The sequence below is a fragment of the Canis lupus genome, chromosome 35, assembly GCF_048164855.1.
Source record: "Canis lupus baileyi chromosome 35, mCanLup2.hap1, whole genome shotgun sequence".
Taxonomy (NCBI): Eukaryota; Metazoa; Chordata; class Mammalia; order Carnivora; family Canidae; genus Canis; species Canis lupus.
This window is the reverse complement of record NC_132872.1, coordinates 2988782-3004476: the sequence shown is the minus strand read 5'-3', so window position 1 is coordinate 3004476 and position 15695 is coordinate 2988782. Positions and strand designations below refer to the sequence as shown.

General features: G+C 53.9%; 1 long non-coding RNA gene across 2 annotated transcripts; it reads right to left on the bottom strand.

The window, feature by feature from the left end:
• Positions 1–302: 302 nt before the first annotated feature.
• Positions 303–11691, bottom strand: LOC140625123 (uncharacterized). Of its 2 annotated transcripts, none has more exons than XR_012024506.1 (3): positions 11340–11691; positions 2723–2876; positions 303–1133 (listed from the first exon to the last, which is right to left on the bottom strand). It is a non-coding gene; the product is annotated as an uncharacterized lncRNA (long non-coding RNA). The 2 variants fall into 2 exon arrangements; XR_012024507.1 differs by lacking the exon at positions 11340–11691 and adding an exon at positions 10536–10814.
• Between the last annotated feature and the right edge of the window lie 4004 nt (positions 11692–15695).

The following is a 15695-nucleotide window of genomic DNA, read 5'->3' as shown; positions in this document are numbered from 1 at the left end:
CAAAGTAAACTTTTAATTCTACTCAGTAGGGGAATGAGGACTTGAAGCCAGCCAGAACCCAGCGGAACCAGAATCTAGGGTCGAGTCCTGGCCACTGTGTTGTTACACTACATCTCTTGTGACCCAAAACATCCTCATACACAATAGCAAATTAATTTGCCCTTGAGAATCGTTACACCAGAAGGGGAATCATTTCACTTCCAGAAATATACGTTCAAGAACAAATCAGAGGTTTATGCACATAGGTATTCATTGCAGCATTGTTTATGATAGCAGAATAAGTGAATGTACATAGATTTTCCTTTTTTTTTTTTTAAAGATTTTATTTATTTATTCATGAGAGACACAGAGAGAGGGAGGCAGAGACATAGAGGGAGAAGCTGGCTCCATGCAGGAAGCCCGATGTGGGACTTGATCCTGGGACTCCAGGATCACGCCCTGGGCCAAAGGCAGATGCTCAACTGCTGAGCCACCCAGGCATCCCAGATTTTCCTTTTTTAAAAAAGTAATATCCAAAAAAATAAAAAAATAAAAAAAATAAAAAAAATTAAAAAGTAATATCCATCAGCTGTTCCTCTTTAGTGCTTGACTTGTCTTTTAGTCTGTGTTCATGGCTTTTTGGTCTTACACCTGAATTCTGGTTGTAAATTGATCCCATCCTTTTTAAAGCTGATTGAAAAAAAAGATTTTCATTATAATTTGTGCCCCACTCTCTTCCTGAGTAGGCTGTTTCCAACACCAAAACAAGACTTGACGTATAGGACAGGAACAGCTCAGAGTCCATCTGAAGGTGGCAGAAGGAGCAGGCATTTGCTGGCATCAGAGTTGAACATATTATAAGATCTAAGAAATTTGGTTTTAAGATTTCTGGCAATGAAGCAAAAAAGAAACACAATAAGTTACATAATTTTCATTGTCCAGTATGACAAAGAATTCTAACGAATTCTTCTGTGGAGGCAGCTTTCTCTGGGGTCTAAGATCAAGCAGCCATTGATTATGCAAATCCCCAGGTAAAGGGTATCGAAGCACCCTGCAGGCTATCTGTGACGATGTAATTCATAACAGGAAGTGTATATTTGGTCTTCATCCCCATTCCTGGCTCAGAGCTGCCCAAACCTTTGGAATTTCCTGAACTGGAAGAGAAAGAAGAGCATGTTTTGTTGTAATATTTGGTCTCTTGTCCTCAGTTTCTGAAATCACTTCAGTCAGAGCCAAGGGGTGAAACGAGGGTCTTGTTATTCACAACAAGTCCCTTTCAACCACAACCGACTTTATGTTACTGCGGTGACTTTTGGAAATCACCTAAAGATGGGGGGCTGGCTACCAAAGGAGCCAACCATCGGGGGAGAGCTTTTAGTCCCACCTCCCGACCTCGAGGAGGGGAGATGGATGGAGGGTGGAGCAGTTGCCAATGGGCAATGATTTAATCAGCCCTGTCTGTGTAATGAAGCTTCCATAACAGGTCAGAAGGACAGGGTTCGGAGAGCTTCTGAGTTGGTGAACATTTGGGGATCCAGGGAGAGTGGTTTACCCAGAGAGCATGGAAGCTCCATGACCCCTCCCATCCCTTGTCCTCTGCATCTTTTTCTCCTGGCTGCTCCTGTTCTATCCTTTCATAAGTAACCAGTAATCTAGTAAATTAAATGTTTTCCTGAGTTCTGTGAGCCGTTCTAGCAAATTAATTGAATCCAAAGAAATATGGGCAGCCCGGGGGGCTCAGCGGTTGAACGCCTGCCCTCAGCCCAGGGCGTGATCCTGGAGTCCCGGGATCCAGTCCCACGTCGGACTCACTGCATGGAGCCTGCTTCTCCCTCTGCCTGGGTCTCTGCCTCTCTCTCTCTCTCTCTCTCTCTCATGAATAAATAAAATCTTTAAAAAAAAAAAAAAAAGAAAAAAAAAGAAACTAGAAAAGGGGGGATCCCTGGGTGGCTCAGTGGTTTAGCGCCTGCCGTAGGCCCAGGGCATGATCCTGGAGTCCCAGGATCAAGTCCCACATCGGGCTCCCTGCATGGAGCCTGCTTCTCCCTCTGCCTGTGGCTCTGCCTCTCTCTCTCTCTCTCTCGAATGAATAAATAAAATCTTAAAACAAACAAACAAAACAAAAAAAACAAAGAAAGATAGCTGGAACCTCCAATCTATAGCCTGTTGGTCAGAAGCACAGGTAAGAACCTGGACTTAACCTGGGCTAGTGACTGAAGTGACAGGATTGGGGGTGCAGGGTGGAAGGGTTACAGTCTTGTGGGACTGTGCCCTTATCTTATGGGGATCTGACACCATCTCCGGGTAGATAGTGTCAGAACTGGGTTGAATTGTAACACCCCCAGCTGGTGTTGGAGAATTGCTTTTTGGTAGGGGAAACATATCCCCTACACACCCACCCCCCGGAACTGGATGCTCAGATCCCTTACTATCTTTAAACAGTTTATTTTTTTTATAAGATTTTATTTATTTATCCATGAGAGACACACACAGAGAGAGAGGCAGAGATGCAGGCAGAGGGAGAAGCAGGCTCCATGCAGGGACCCCGAAGTGGGACCTGATCCTGAGATCCCAGGACCACGCCTTGGGCCAAAGGCAGGCACCAAACCGCTGAGCCACCCAGGGATTCCCTCTCTAAACAAGTTATAAAGAAATCCTGTTAAGCCCATTTGCCTGAACGGCTCTCTATGAACCTGCCATAAACATACAGGGCAAGAAAGCTGCCCTAACCTCGGGAACGTACTTATGCGAACAGCTGAGAGGCAGGGTGCAGGTGTTTTGTCTTCTGGTCATATTTTGTCTTCCTCCCCAACGTGGAGCTCTACCACCAGCAAGGCACTTGCAGATCCTGTGCTTCTTCAAGCTTTGCCATGAAAGCACCCTCACGTGAAGACGAGCTGGGGGTGGGTGAGAAGAGGTTGTAGCCCAAAAGGGCCAGCTGTAAGCTAAAATTTCTTTGAAGATTTGCAATTTATATTTAAAATTCATGTGAATTTTACAGTCTGTTTCATAATGTGTTATACATAAAAATGTGTTTCCCCCTTAAAAGTTCTAACAAAATTGGTGCTCTGGGAAGATGGGCTATATTTATCCTATTTGAGGATCCCTTGCCATGCTCCCCACCCTGACAGACACACCATTATTTTAATTTGATGTTGGGCCAGTGCTCTGAGAGTCTAGTAAACTGTTTCTTTCCAATATTAGATGTCTCAGAACAGAACATCATAGATTTTTCTCATATACAAAGGGTCTATGTACATTCTACTTGACAGGTGTTTTTTTAAGTTGACAAAACAAACAAACAAGGAGCTCTAACGAGAGGTCTAGGCCTATGTACTAGTTGTAAATTCTTCTCTATTTTTTGAGGGTTGATTGCATCCACCAAAAAGATAGGACCAAAGGGAGGGTCCTAGCCCTCTCAGAGTGTGATCTTATTTGGAAATAGGATTGCTGCAGGTGTAATTAGTTAAAACGAAGTCACGCTGGAGGAGTGTGGGCTCTAATCCAATATGACTGGTGTCCTCATAAGAAAAGGGACACAAAGGGAGGACAACCATGAGAAGATGGAAGCAATTGCGTTGATGCTGTCACAGGCCAAGGAACAGCTGGGTCTCCCAGAAACTGGAAGAGGCAAGGAAGGATCCTCCCCTATAGACTTTAGAGGGAGCACAGCCCTGCCAAGACCTTGATTTTGGACTTCCAGCCACTGGAACTGCTAGAAAACAAATTCCTGTTGCTTTAAGCCACCCAGGGTGTATTACTTTGTTGCAGCAGCCCTTGGAAACCAACCCATCAATTATCCTCAAATTGTCAAGAAAGTTTCATTGAAAGTTTGTAAGAAAGAGCTAACATTACCCTGTGACTATTTATGACTTTTGGACTTCCTATACAACCAGCAGAGCAGGCCAGCGTTGCACACAGTACAAACATCAAGAGTGACCACGCTGGGCAAGAGCCAATACTTACTTCTCAAGAAGGGGTTTTTAATCTCCAGCATTGGTGATTAACCATGACCTATCCGAAGTCCCAAGGAAAGGATGCCTGGGTGGTGGACACTTGGTGGAACTGACCTCACTAGAATAACAAGGCTCTAATGAGAGAGTGGAGATCTCCAGTTGGCATAGGTTTTTTTTTTTTTAAGAATTTATTTATTTATTCATGAGAGACACAGAGAGAGAGAGTGAGAGAGAGAGAGAGAGGCAGAGACACAGACAGAGGGAGAAGCAGGCTCCACGCAGGGAGCCCAACGTGGGACTCGATCCCGGGTCTCCAGGATCACGCCCTAGGCTGAAGGCGGCGCTAAACCGCTGAGCCACCCAGGCTGCCCAGCATAGGTTTTCTGTAAGAGCAAACACAGTTCCAGAACTTTGCAGCGAGTCATGTATCCTGTAATCTCAGTGCTGTTCAATTGGCCCTTTCCCTGGTGAGGACTCCTGGGTAAGCTAAAGCAGCTCTGGAGGAAGGGATGTCGCTGTGCAAATCCTCTAGCTGGATTTAGGACTAGGCCAGGCCATCATATGTGTTTGTGGAAGGATGAGGGCCCAAGATCATTCGGGAAAAGATGTGCTGTCCTGAAATTGGAGACCACAATCCTCATGAGCAAGACTCTTAAGAGTGAGGCCATGAGTAGGCCAATAGGCATCTGAAAGTTCCATCTAACAAGGAAGAAAATTCGTCCTTGTGAAAAAGTAGCTAAGCAGATTCTGTCCATTTTATTTATTTATTTATTTATTTATTTATTTATTTATTTATTTATGATAGTCACACAGAGAGAGAGAGAGAGAGGCAGAGACACAGGCAGAGGGAGAAGCAGGCTCCATGCACCGGGAGCCCAACGTGGGATTCGATCCCGGGTCTCCAGGATCACGCCCTGGGCCAAAGGCAGGCGCCAAACCGCTGCGCCACCCAGGGATCCCCAGATTCTGTCCATTTCTTGCACAGAAGAACTTCAAAATGGCTTCAGCGGTACAGCTCTCCTAAGAAAAATTTCCTCTCAATGAACCATCAAAATGAGTAAGCTACAAATTGCACCCCTAAAGAGCTAAAAGACGGAGCTGTTGGGTACCATTTTTAAAGGGTCATTTAAACAGGGTCGACACCAATCTTGAGCCTACACAGGCTGGCTGGTGGAAAGCCCCAGCAGGAGGGAAGGTTGGATGTTTGGTCTCCAGAGCCCGCCCTGCAGGGCTGTTGGCGACCAGCCGCTGCTTGTCTTTACCAAAGGTTACTGGTCAGGGTCCTATCAAGTAGGCCTCTCCTGCAGCTAGGCCGCTCCCCCAGTTCCGGCAACTACTGCGTCCGCTGCCACTTCAGGTTGGGGCTGGTAAAGCGGGCCTGAGATGCTTCACCCTCCCCTGTTGGTTTCTGCTAAGCAGGAGCAGGAGGAGGTCAGGCCCGTGGCTGGTTCTGTCGCAAAAGTCTCCTCAACGTCTCTTCTGTCTACGTCATCTTTCCCCTGCTGGGCCGCTGACTCCAGGGCAGGCCGATGAGGCTGCCACCAGGTAGAAAGTGACTAGGAAAAAAACCCCACAGAGAACTGTACCTTGTTCTTAGGGCTTCTCCCTGCAAATGACACTTCTGTCCGTCCTTCACAGATCAAAGCAAGTCACAACGTATCAGTCACGTGTTGCTGTATAACAAATAACCCCCAAACTTAGTGGAAAACAAGAAACATTTGTGGTCTCAAACTGTTTGCAGGGGTAGGAATCTGGCAACAGCTTAGCTGGGTTTTTCTGGCCTGAGGTCTCCCACGAGACTGCAGTCAAGACGCCAGGGCTGCAGGTGTCTGGAGGCTGGACAGGGCCTGGGGGATCTAAGGTGACTCACTAACACGCCTGGCATTGGTTGTGGGCGGCACACCATTGTTCCTTGCCACATGGGCCTCTCCGAAGTGCTGCTTGAGTGTTCTCCTAACATGGCAGCTGGCTTCCTCTGGAATGAGCAAGTCAGGAGAGAACCCAAGAAGGAAGCCCACAAGCCTTTGTTGAACTAGTCTCAGAAGTCAGATACCATCGCTTCCAGAATATTCTGTTTATTCTAAGTGAGTCATTAACTCCGGCCCATACCATATGGGCAAAACTAAGCCCTACCTCCCAAAGGGGAGAGTGCCAAAGAACATACGGATGTTTTCAAACCATCACCCATGCCTGCACCTAACTGTGGCCAGATGAAGCACAAAGATTGGGGGAGGGTGCCAATGACTAGAAGCATCCCAGGAGATTTTATTGGCAATTTAAGAGTTAAGAAGAAGGGATCCCGGGATGGCTCAGAGGTTTAGCACCTGCCTTTGGCCCAGGGTGTGACCCTGGAGTCCCGGGATCAAGTCCCACATCAGGCTCCCTGCGTGGAGCCTGCTTCTCCCTCTGCCTGTGTCTCTACCTCTCTCTCTCTCTCTCTGTGTCTCTCATGAATAAATAAATAAAATCTTAAAAAAAAAAAAGTTAAAAAGAATCTGGATCCAAGCTTTACTGTTATGTTTATATGAATATATGAATCCTTGCTAGATGAATCTTGGGGTTATGGTATTGAAATATCATTTGAACCCGATCTGGACATCCTTCGGAGTGGGGAAAGGGGCAGTGCGACATCCACACTTCCTTGACACGATGTCATTGCCAGGGCGGATCCCCTCTGGGAGGAAGAGGTTCTTCAGCTAAGAAGATGGATTATTAAATGAGGCCCTAGGCAGGAGGAGGGGGGAATCCACTTTTCCCCCAACCAGCCTCATTGTCTTGACCTCAGACTTCGCAGGTAGAGGTGGCCGAGGTGGCCCAGGTGGCATCCACCCTCCCAGCCAGGAGGTCTGGGATCAGAGAGGAACTTCTGGAGAGTCACAGGTCCGCTCTGCCTGGTGAGCCAGATGGCTGCTCCCATATTACTCTGTTCATTTCTCGTGTGTTCGCCCCGAGCTGTCGGCAAGACCCGTTCCAGTGGGCGAGGCGTGTCTCAGCTCCCGGATCGTGAGCGAAGGGTGACGGATGGATCCACAGCGGGGGCATCAAGGGGGAGCTGTGCGCGGGAGGCGGGGGCGCTGCTCCTTCACTGGCAAGAGCGTCTGCTCTCGTGAGGGGACCCTGCAGCTCGGGCTCGCATCGCACTACCGTGGCCGGCCTTCCCGGGCCACCGCTGCCCTCGCTGGCCCCGCGACCGCACCGTCAACCAGAGGCCCGGCCGGGGCCACTGAAGGCCTTGCCCCGGCGCGCAGCCCAAGGCCGGTCAGCGACAGGTGAGCGCCACCGAGACCCAAGGCAGAGAGAGACAGACCTCCGTGCCAGGGCCGCAGGGCCACAGGGTCGGAGGCAGTTTTTTTTTTTTTTTTAAGATTTTATTTATTTATTCATGAGAGACACAGAGAGAGGCAGAGACACAGGCTCCCTACGGGGAGCCCGACGTGGGATTCGATCCCAGGTCTCCAGGATCAGGCCCTGAGCCAAAGGCAGATGCTCAACGGCTGAGCCACCCAGGGATCCCTGGAGACAGCTTTTTGATCTGATCGATCCCACGCCCGACAGAGAAACAAAAACCCTTTCTACCCCGAAGCCTTGCCCAGGACGCGGGTGAGCTTGCTGGGGAACTGCTCCTCCCCGCCACCCGCTCCCCCCCCAGAGCAAGGTCAGAGGAAGAACCTCCTGCGGGACACTTTGAGCCACGCGGGCCCCGCTGTGGCCTTGGACTGCAGGGTCGTGGCCACGTTCCAGCTGTGGAGCAGCGGTGTAGACCCGCCGTCTACCCTGGGCTCATCGTGGTACCACTCGCTGATTGTATCTGTAGGACGGACAAGCTTGGTTTGTGACTAAACTGGGTTGTTTTTTGGGTTTTTTTGGCCTCCCAGTGCCCTTTAAGCTTCTCTTCTGCTACAGGATGAAAACGGAGCCGCCTGAGCCCCTGTGCGCCCAGGTGTAGGCGAGACCCCGCCTGCAGTCCTTAGCCCTGAAGGGCATCACCAGGAGTTAGAGTCCTCCCCCCTCTCAGCAGCTGGTGCCACTGCCTCTGGGAAAGGCTCCTTCCCTGACCCACTCCGTCGCCCCCACCTCGCCGGGGGGCCCATCAGCAGATGAAGGAGAGGGCGGAGGAGGGAAGCGGCGGTGGCTCGCTGGGCACCCGGGCACCCTGGCCCCCGGCACCCCGGGGCTGGGCTAGAGCAGACCTGCTGCTGCGGGTGCTTCTATGGGTCCTGCAGAGACTCTCACCCCAGGACCCTCCTCCCAGAGTTCCCTTGACCCGCAGGTGCATCTGCACCCTGGGTGGCCTCTTGTGCCATCTCACCTCGAGCCTCCCGCTGGGACCCCGTGGGCTCCCTCCTGCGTGGTCGATTCTGACCCGCGGGAAACACTCCCGCTCGCCTGGATGATCCTGACGCCAGCAAGCCCCGGGTTCTGCCTCCAAGCCCTGAGCCAGCACGACTGTGTACCCCACTGCAGAGCAGGGGGCAGCTCCAGGCTCCGCACACCCCCTGGGCTCCAGAGGCCTGGCGGTGTGGCCGTGGCCCCGTCTACAAAGATGCCACCATCTGCCTTTGCACGCGGCCCGCTCGCCCATCCAGCAGAGGCACCTGCTCGCCTGCCAGAATCTGAGCTGGCCTGAGACTGCTGCCCCAGCAGCATGTGCTGGAAGGGACCCTGTGGGCTGGGCCCCGAACCGGCCTGGCAGCCCCCTTCCTCCCTGTGGGCGCTCGGCCTCCATGCTGTGAGGAAGCCCAACGCCACACGGAGAAGAACCCGAGCCCCCAGCCGACAACCCGGCTGACCCCCCAGCCAGGGCTCAGCGCCAGCCCACGGCCAGGTCACTGGGTCACTTTGGAGGCGACACCGTGCAGAGCAGACTGTCCCCCCTGAGCCTGGCCCGGGCTGTAGGATCACGCACAAGTCAACGGTCGTCATGGTCCTTCGGAGGCTCTGGTTTTTGCAGCGCTTTGTTTTACAGCGACAGGTACAGAAGCAGCAGGTGACCCCACGGAGCCTTTGTTGGAGGTGAAGTACCCGGCACCCCTGGACCTCCCGGCCAGGATGATGGACTGGAATCCCCCCTCCCCACCCATCCGCCTGGGGAGTCCTGGGAGGTGGGGCCAGTCTTCCAACTTCTTGGTGGATCCCCAGAGGTGGAGAGAGCTTTCCCGTGAAGGCCCCGCGGAGGGAGACGCGCAGCTGGGGGCGCTGCGGCCTCGCGACCCCGGAGCCCGCACCTGGGCACCTGGGCACCTGGGCACCTGGGCACGGCGCTGCGGCCGGCAGTGGTTCCGCCCCGGCCAAGCCTTAGCAGCCCGAGCCCGCTGAGGCCGAGCCACCGTCGGGGAGGGAGTGGGGTCCACGCTGGGGCCCCCCAAAGCCACGCGAGTGCATCTGCCTCTCGGATGCTCACGCCGCTGCGGACCTCACAGGCGATGAGCCGGGCGTACCTGGCGCCCCACAACCGCGCCCCCGCCCCCCGCCCCCCGACTTGCCGGGGAGGGGCCTGCGCGGCGGCCTGGGGGCGGGGCTACGGCCGACGCCCCGCCCCCTCGGGCCGGCCGCCAGGTGGGGGCGGGGCCGCGCTGCCCGGCCGCCAGGTGGGGGCGCCCCCCGCGGGCCCCCGGGCTGGGCGCGCCACGGAGCCCACGGGAAGCTCTCGCCGACGGCTTCAGGGCTGGAGACCTGCGGAGCCGAGGGGTGAGCCGGTCGCCTCCCAGCCCGGCCATCGGGACCCCGCGGCGGCACAGGTGTCTCTTCCCAGGTGCAGAGCTCAGCTCCGTAGGGCGCGGGGTCACACGCACTCCAGCAGGAACACAGCACCGGGACGAGGGCCAGGGTGCACCCCCTTGCTCGGGCGCCCCCCGACCCCACCCTGGCCCCGGACACCCAAAGCCAGAGCCGGGACGCGGGCCTGTCTGGGGGAGGTCCCCACGCTCGGCCACAAGCTAGCGCCGTCCCAGGTCTCAGGGCCGAGCCCCTCACCTCAAACGGCTCAGGGTCCCTCGGAAGGTACCAGGCGGGGTGCCACCCCAAGAGCGACAGGTGCACGGAGGGCGCACGGAGGTGCACGGAGGGTGCGCGGAGGGTGCACGGAAGGTGCGCGGAGGGTGCACGGACGATGCACGGAGGGTGCGCGAAGGGTGCACGGACGATGCACGTAGGGTGCGCGGGGGGTGCACGGACGATGCACGGACGATGCACGGAGGGTGCACGGAGGATGCACGGAGGGTGCGCGGAGGGTGCACGGACGATGCACGGAAGGTGCACGGAGGGTGCGCGGAGGGTGCACGGACGATGCACGGAGGGTGCGCGGAGGGTACGCGGACGGTGCGCGGAGGGTGCACGGACGGTGCACGGAGGGTGCACGGACGATGCACGGAGGGTGCGCGGAGGTGCACGGACGGTGCACGGACGATGCGCGGAGGGTGCGCGGAGGGTGCACGGACCGTGCGCGGAAGGTGCGCGGAGGGTGCACGGACGATGCACGGCCGGTGCACGGAGCAACACATTTCTCCCAGGCTTCTTGCCCACGGGCCTGCGGCGAGCGCCCCGGGCAGCTGGGATGCCCCCCAGGAGCCCCAGCCCGGCGCTGATGCCCTCCTTGCTCACCTGCGCCCCCGAGCCCCGCGACGCTACGTGGTCCTGAGCTGCTCCGGGTTTCAATACAGAAGAGCACCCCAGGGCGGGGGCGGCGCGGAGGGGTCCGGCCCAGCCGGCAGCACAGGTGTGACCTCCGGCCTCGGCCCCGCCCCCCAGGGCTGCGGGAGGCCCCGTGCGGCCTGCGCCCAGGCAGCTGCGGGGGATAGAGCGAGACTGTGAAGTTCCCGGGTCCTCGCGCTCCCCGGTTGCGTGATTGTCCCGAGAGCAGTTGCAGACATTTGCGCTAATTAGTTAATTTGATTGTATGCGCGCCTTGTTAGGGCCCAAATTCAATCTACAAATTCCTGGCAGCTCCTATGCAAATGAGCAGAACTCACCGTCCCCAGCCTTCATGGTTTTGGTTTTGGTTTTGGTTTTTAAGCAGCCCCCACAGCCCATGAACCTGCGCGGGGTATTTCCTTCTCATCTTCAAAAAAAAAAAAAAGAAAAAGAAAAAGTGCTTCTGATTCATTAAGCACCTAATTGCACAACTCTTGAGGAACTCTTGAGGGAAGTTCCTACTAAAATTGAAAACCAGCATCCAGTGGGCCCCTCATCACTTCCACCCTCATCAACTGCTCACGCAACACTGTGCAGGGCTGACTTAACTGCCCTGCCCTGCCCCCTGCCCCTGCCCTTCGCTCTTCCTTGCAATTTCACTGTTCTCCCTGGGCCCATTGCGTCTGGGGAAGGGGTTCCAGGCTGGGTGTCAGGAGTGTGGGCTCAGCCCGATGGCTGGCGGGAGGGGGGGGGGGGTAGTGGGCAGCCACTTACCTCCCTCAGGCTTCCCTTCCCTCATCAGAACTTAGAGGCAACAGGACGGCTGTTTCTCCCGAAGGGAATGGGCAGGAATGAGGGTGGCCCTTAGGCCTGGGAGAGCAAGAGCCTCCTCTGCAGTATTAGGGCCCCCACTTGGGTTTTGGGAGGGCAGGGAGCGCTCTGGTGATGCGGGTGAGTTGATCCTGCCTAGAGGAGAGGGGTTCCTAGCATCACTGGGCTCTTTTTTTTTTTCTTCTGCCAGCAGGTGCAGCGAGGGAAAGTCCCAGCCTGGGGGAGGGGGGGGCTTCTCTTCCTGAGCTATGGGGGAGACTAGCACCGGCTGCCCAGGGCCTGTGTGTGGATGAGCTCAACGGCTCAGTCTCCCCGAAACACCGGCTCCGGGGAGCCCACGCTGCCCGGTGCTGCCCGTCCTGCTGCCCGGAGAGGACTCCTCGTCCCAGTCCCGGCCCCAAGAAACCCCTGCGGTGAGGGAGGCAGGCCTCGGTGGCCCACGGCTGCCCGAGGGGACGCAGCCTCACACTCGGCTGCCGGCCACCTCAGCACAGCCACTGAAGGGTGGCCCCTTGGACCTGCTCCCATCTTCTCAGAGGTCAAGTGACCAGGACTGCGAAGCACCCCGGGGTCTCCGATTGGTTTCCTACTATTAGTGTAGGATGCTCTCCTTTTTAAAAGAGTTATTTATTTATTTATTTATTCATTCATTCATTCATTCATGAGAGACACACAGAGAGAGGCAGAGACCCAGGCAGAGGGAGAAGCAGGCTCCATGCAGGGGCCCGAGGCAGCACTCCATCCCGGGACCCCGGGGTCACGACCTGAGCCGAAGGCAGATGCTCAACTACTGAGCCACCAACAAGCATCCTTCTTTTTTTTTAATTTTTGATTTAAACATTTACCTCTTGAAAACTTTATTAAAGTACATTAGACAAATAAGGGGAAGGCACTCTTAATACGTAGTGTATTGGCTGCTTGGAATCACTGATTTGCGCCTTAAAAGATAGAGTCTTATTTTCATTCAAGCTGGTAAAGCAAGACATCTAGTTATTTGAGAAAATTAGACTCTCTTCTTCCTTCTGAGCTGTTATAACAAAATACCACAGACTAGGTGGCTTATAAATAACAGAAATTCCTTTCTTACCGTTCTGGGTGCCAGCACGGTCAGATGCTGGGGCAGACCCTCTGCCTTCAGGGTTGCCAACTGCCAGCTCTTTGCTGCATCCTCGCCTGGCAGAAGGGGCAAAGGAGTTCTGTGGGGTCTCTTATGTAAGAACACTAATCCCAGGTCGTCTGGGGGGCTCAGGGGTTTGGCATCTGCCTTAGGCCCAGGGCGTGACCTCGGAGTCCCAGGATCGAGTCCCACGTTGGGCTACCTGCGAGGAGCCAGCTTCTCCCTCTGCCTGGGTCTCTGCCTCTCTCTCTCGGTCTCTCATAAATAAATAAATAAATAAATACACACACACACACATAATATAAGAACACTAATCCCTTTCGTGAGGGCCCCAACCTCAGGACCAGCAGTGTCATCTCCTAATTCTGTACCGTGGGGCATTAGGACTTCGATCTATACATGAGCTGGGACACGACACTGAGACCATGGCACAGACTGCAATGCTCTCTGTGGGCACAGCAGCAGCAGGGGGCCGTGATCTCACGCTCTCCCTGACTCCTTAAACTGAACCACAGCCAACGTTACTGAGCACTGAGGCCGGCGGGCCGGGCACGTCCTAAACATCTGACGTGCGCTACTGTGTCTGATGCGACATCTCTGCACAGTAGGTGCTATATTAGCCACACTCTGCACCGAGAAAGCGGGCTCGGCCCCCTAGATAGATGACCTGAAATCACAGAATTTCTAGAAGGTGGAGCCAGGGGTCAACCCAGGCCTGAAACTCCACTTCAGAACCCATGGGCTGCAGCCTAGGGCCTGCCCCCGCCCCCCCAGAGCCCCCAGCAGGGACACCCTTCCCCAGGCACGAGGCGGTGGGCCGCTCACAACCAGGGACTCCCCTGGGAGCAGCTGGGTGCCCAACCCTGGACCATCCGGGCAGAACCAGCATGTACTGGAATGTTAACAACATCCCTGTTATGCTCTATTTCTGTTGAAATATAGTACAGTTTGACAATACGAGCGTGTGCTTGTGTTCAAACGGTTTGAAAAATATGCTGCTGATCAAGCGGGGGAAATCAGAGAGCAAAACCCTCAGGCTTGTTCAGGAACTCTAAAAAGAAAAAAATTCAAAAAAAATTTTTTAAGGATGCAGAAAAATCTCAAACTGTAACTGGAAGGCTGGGGAAATGATTAGAGGGGGTTTGTGGGGTCTTAGGTCAGAAAGAGGCAGGTCAGGACGCCCGGGTGGCTCAGGGGTTGAGCACCTGCCTTGGGCCCAGGGTGTGACCCCGGGGTCGTGGGATCGAGTCCCCCTCCCTGCAAGGAGCCTGCTTCTCCCTCTGCTTCTCTCTGCCTCTCTCATGAATAAATAGATAAAATCTTTAAAGAAAAAAGAGAGAGGCAGGTCCTTCCTCCCAACCATGGATGCTAGTGTGTGGGGATGGTCTCCCGAGATCTGCGAACCCCCAGGAGGGCCCAGACCAGAGGCCCGGGCCCTAGCCCCCCGCCCAGGTGGGCCCTGCAGCCTCAATTCCCGCCGAGGTGCGTCGGGGTCGGGGGGGGGGGGCAGCAAACAGTGGGCAGAAAATTAGCGCGCATCATGCAGGTGCGGATGACTTAGGAGCACTTTCCCCTAAGGGATTTTATTGATGAAATCTGGGCTAGAAGGGTCCAAGTTCAAAGGTCTGTTTATTATATGTTTTTTTTACCCCGAGAAATGTGGCTTCTGGGTTAATGTTTATTCTATTGAATAATCCAGTTTTAAGCATGTCAATAAGAGCCGGTGCTGCTTTGACCGGCTTGGGGGGGGAAAAGGCAGCTTTGCCCTGGGTTCAGGTGGCGGCGAGCGCCTGGCTCGTTGGGCACACTGCCACCTGGCGGCAGGTGCGAGCGGCGCGGGGCGGGGCGGCCCCTTAGGGCTCCTCTCTCTGATTTCCAGTTTCTGCACCTTCACATGGAGACCCTAATACTTACCCTGGGGTGTGGGGGCGGGGGGCGGTGTGTGATGATCAATGAGCTAACAAATGTGTAGTGCATAATGCATAGTACATGGTTTGGGGTTTTTCAAAGATTTTATTTATTTATTCATGAAAGACACACAGAGAGAGAGAGGCAGAGACACAGGCAGAGGGAGAAGCAGGCTCCATGCAGGGAGCCCGATGTGGGACTCCATCCCAGGACCCCAGGGTCACCACCTGAGCTGAAGGCAGACACCCAACCACTGAGCCCCCCCAGGTGCCCAGTAGATGTTTAATAAACTGTAACTTCTTTAGTCTTATCGGAAAAGAGCTTGATATCCCCATATGAGTCTCTTCTCATCACTTGCATCCTGACTCCAGGGAGAAGCTGCAGAGGCCACGGAGCCCACCTTGGTGGCAGTCGCCGCCAAATCAGAGGCTGAGATATTGGCAAGTTGGAAGGGATGGGCGAGTCTAACAGGCGATGTTTAGCAGAGATCATTAAAGTTCTCAACGACGTATGTTGTCCACTAAGTGCACAGACATGAGGGATGCCCGGTTGTCAAAGACCAAGCCAAACACACTGAGGGATTTTAGGAAAAGATAGTTCAATGAGCGTCCGTTGGGTGATTTTGCCCTGAAAATTCTAATTTGACCCACAGCTGTGAAGAAGCAACACGCATGGTAAGTCATTAAGATGTTCGTATGCCATGACTTGGTAATTCCACTACTAGGAATCTACCCAGGGGCAATAATCAGAAATAACTGTATACAAAGATGCTAATTGCAGTATGATTTATAAAAAGTGAAAAACTGGAAACAGTAAATGTCTAATAATAGTGGACCAGTTCATTAAATTCTGATTTCTCCATATGGAGTATCCATATGTGTCCTCAAAATTTTCCAAGGGAACGTGCTCATTATATAAGTTGAGGGGGAGGGGTAAATCAGGATATAAATGAAAATAGAGGATCATAACGTGTGGATAAACGTTTCAATTCAATGAAACATAAGAATTAAAAGCCTGCCTACGCCTAATGGGATGGCTTATCAACTTGTGTAATATATGAACCGACAAAACTATAAGGATGAGTTGGCAAGTCCCACAGTGAAGTAGATTTTAATACGCCTTTCTCAGAGGTTGACAGATCAAGCAGATTGAAAAAATCAGTAAGGAAAAAGGTTTGAACCCCGCAATTTAAAAGCTTAATAAAATGGTCCTACGTGGTGTACCACACACGACAGCTGAAGAAGGCACGTATGTTCTTTTCAAATGCACCTGGG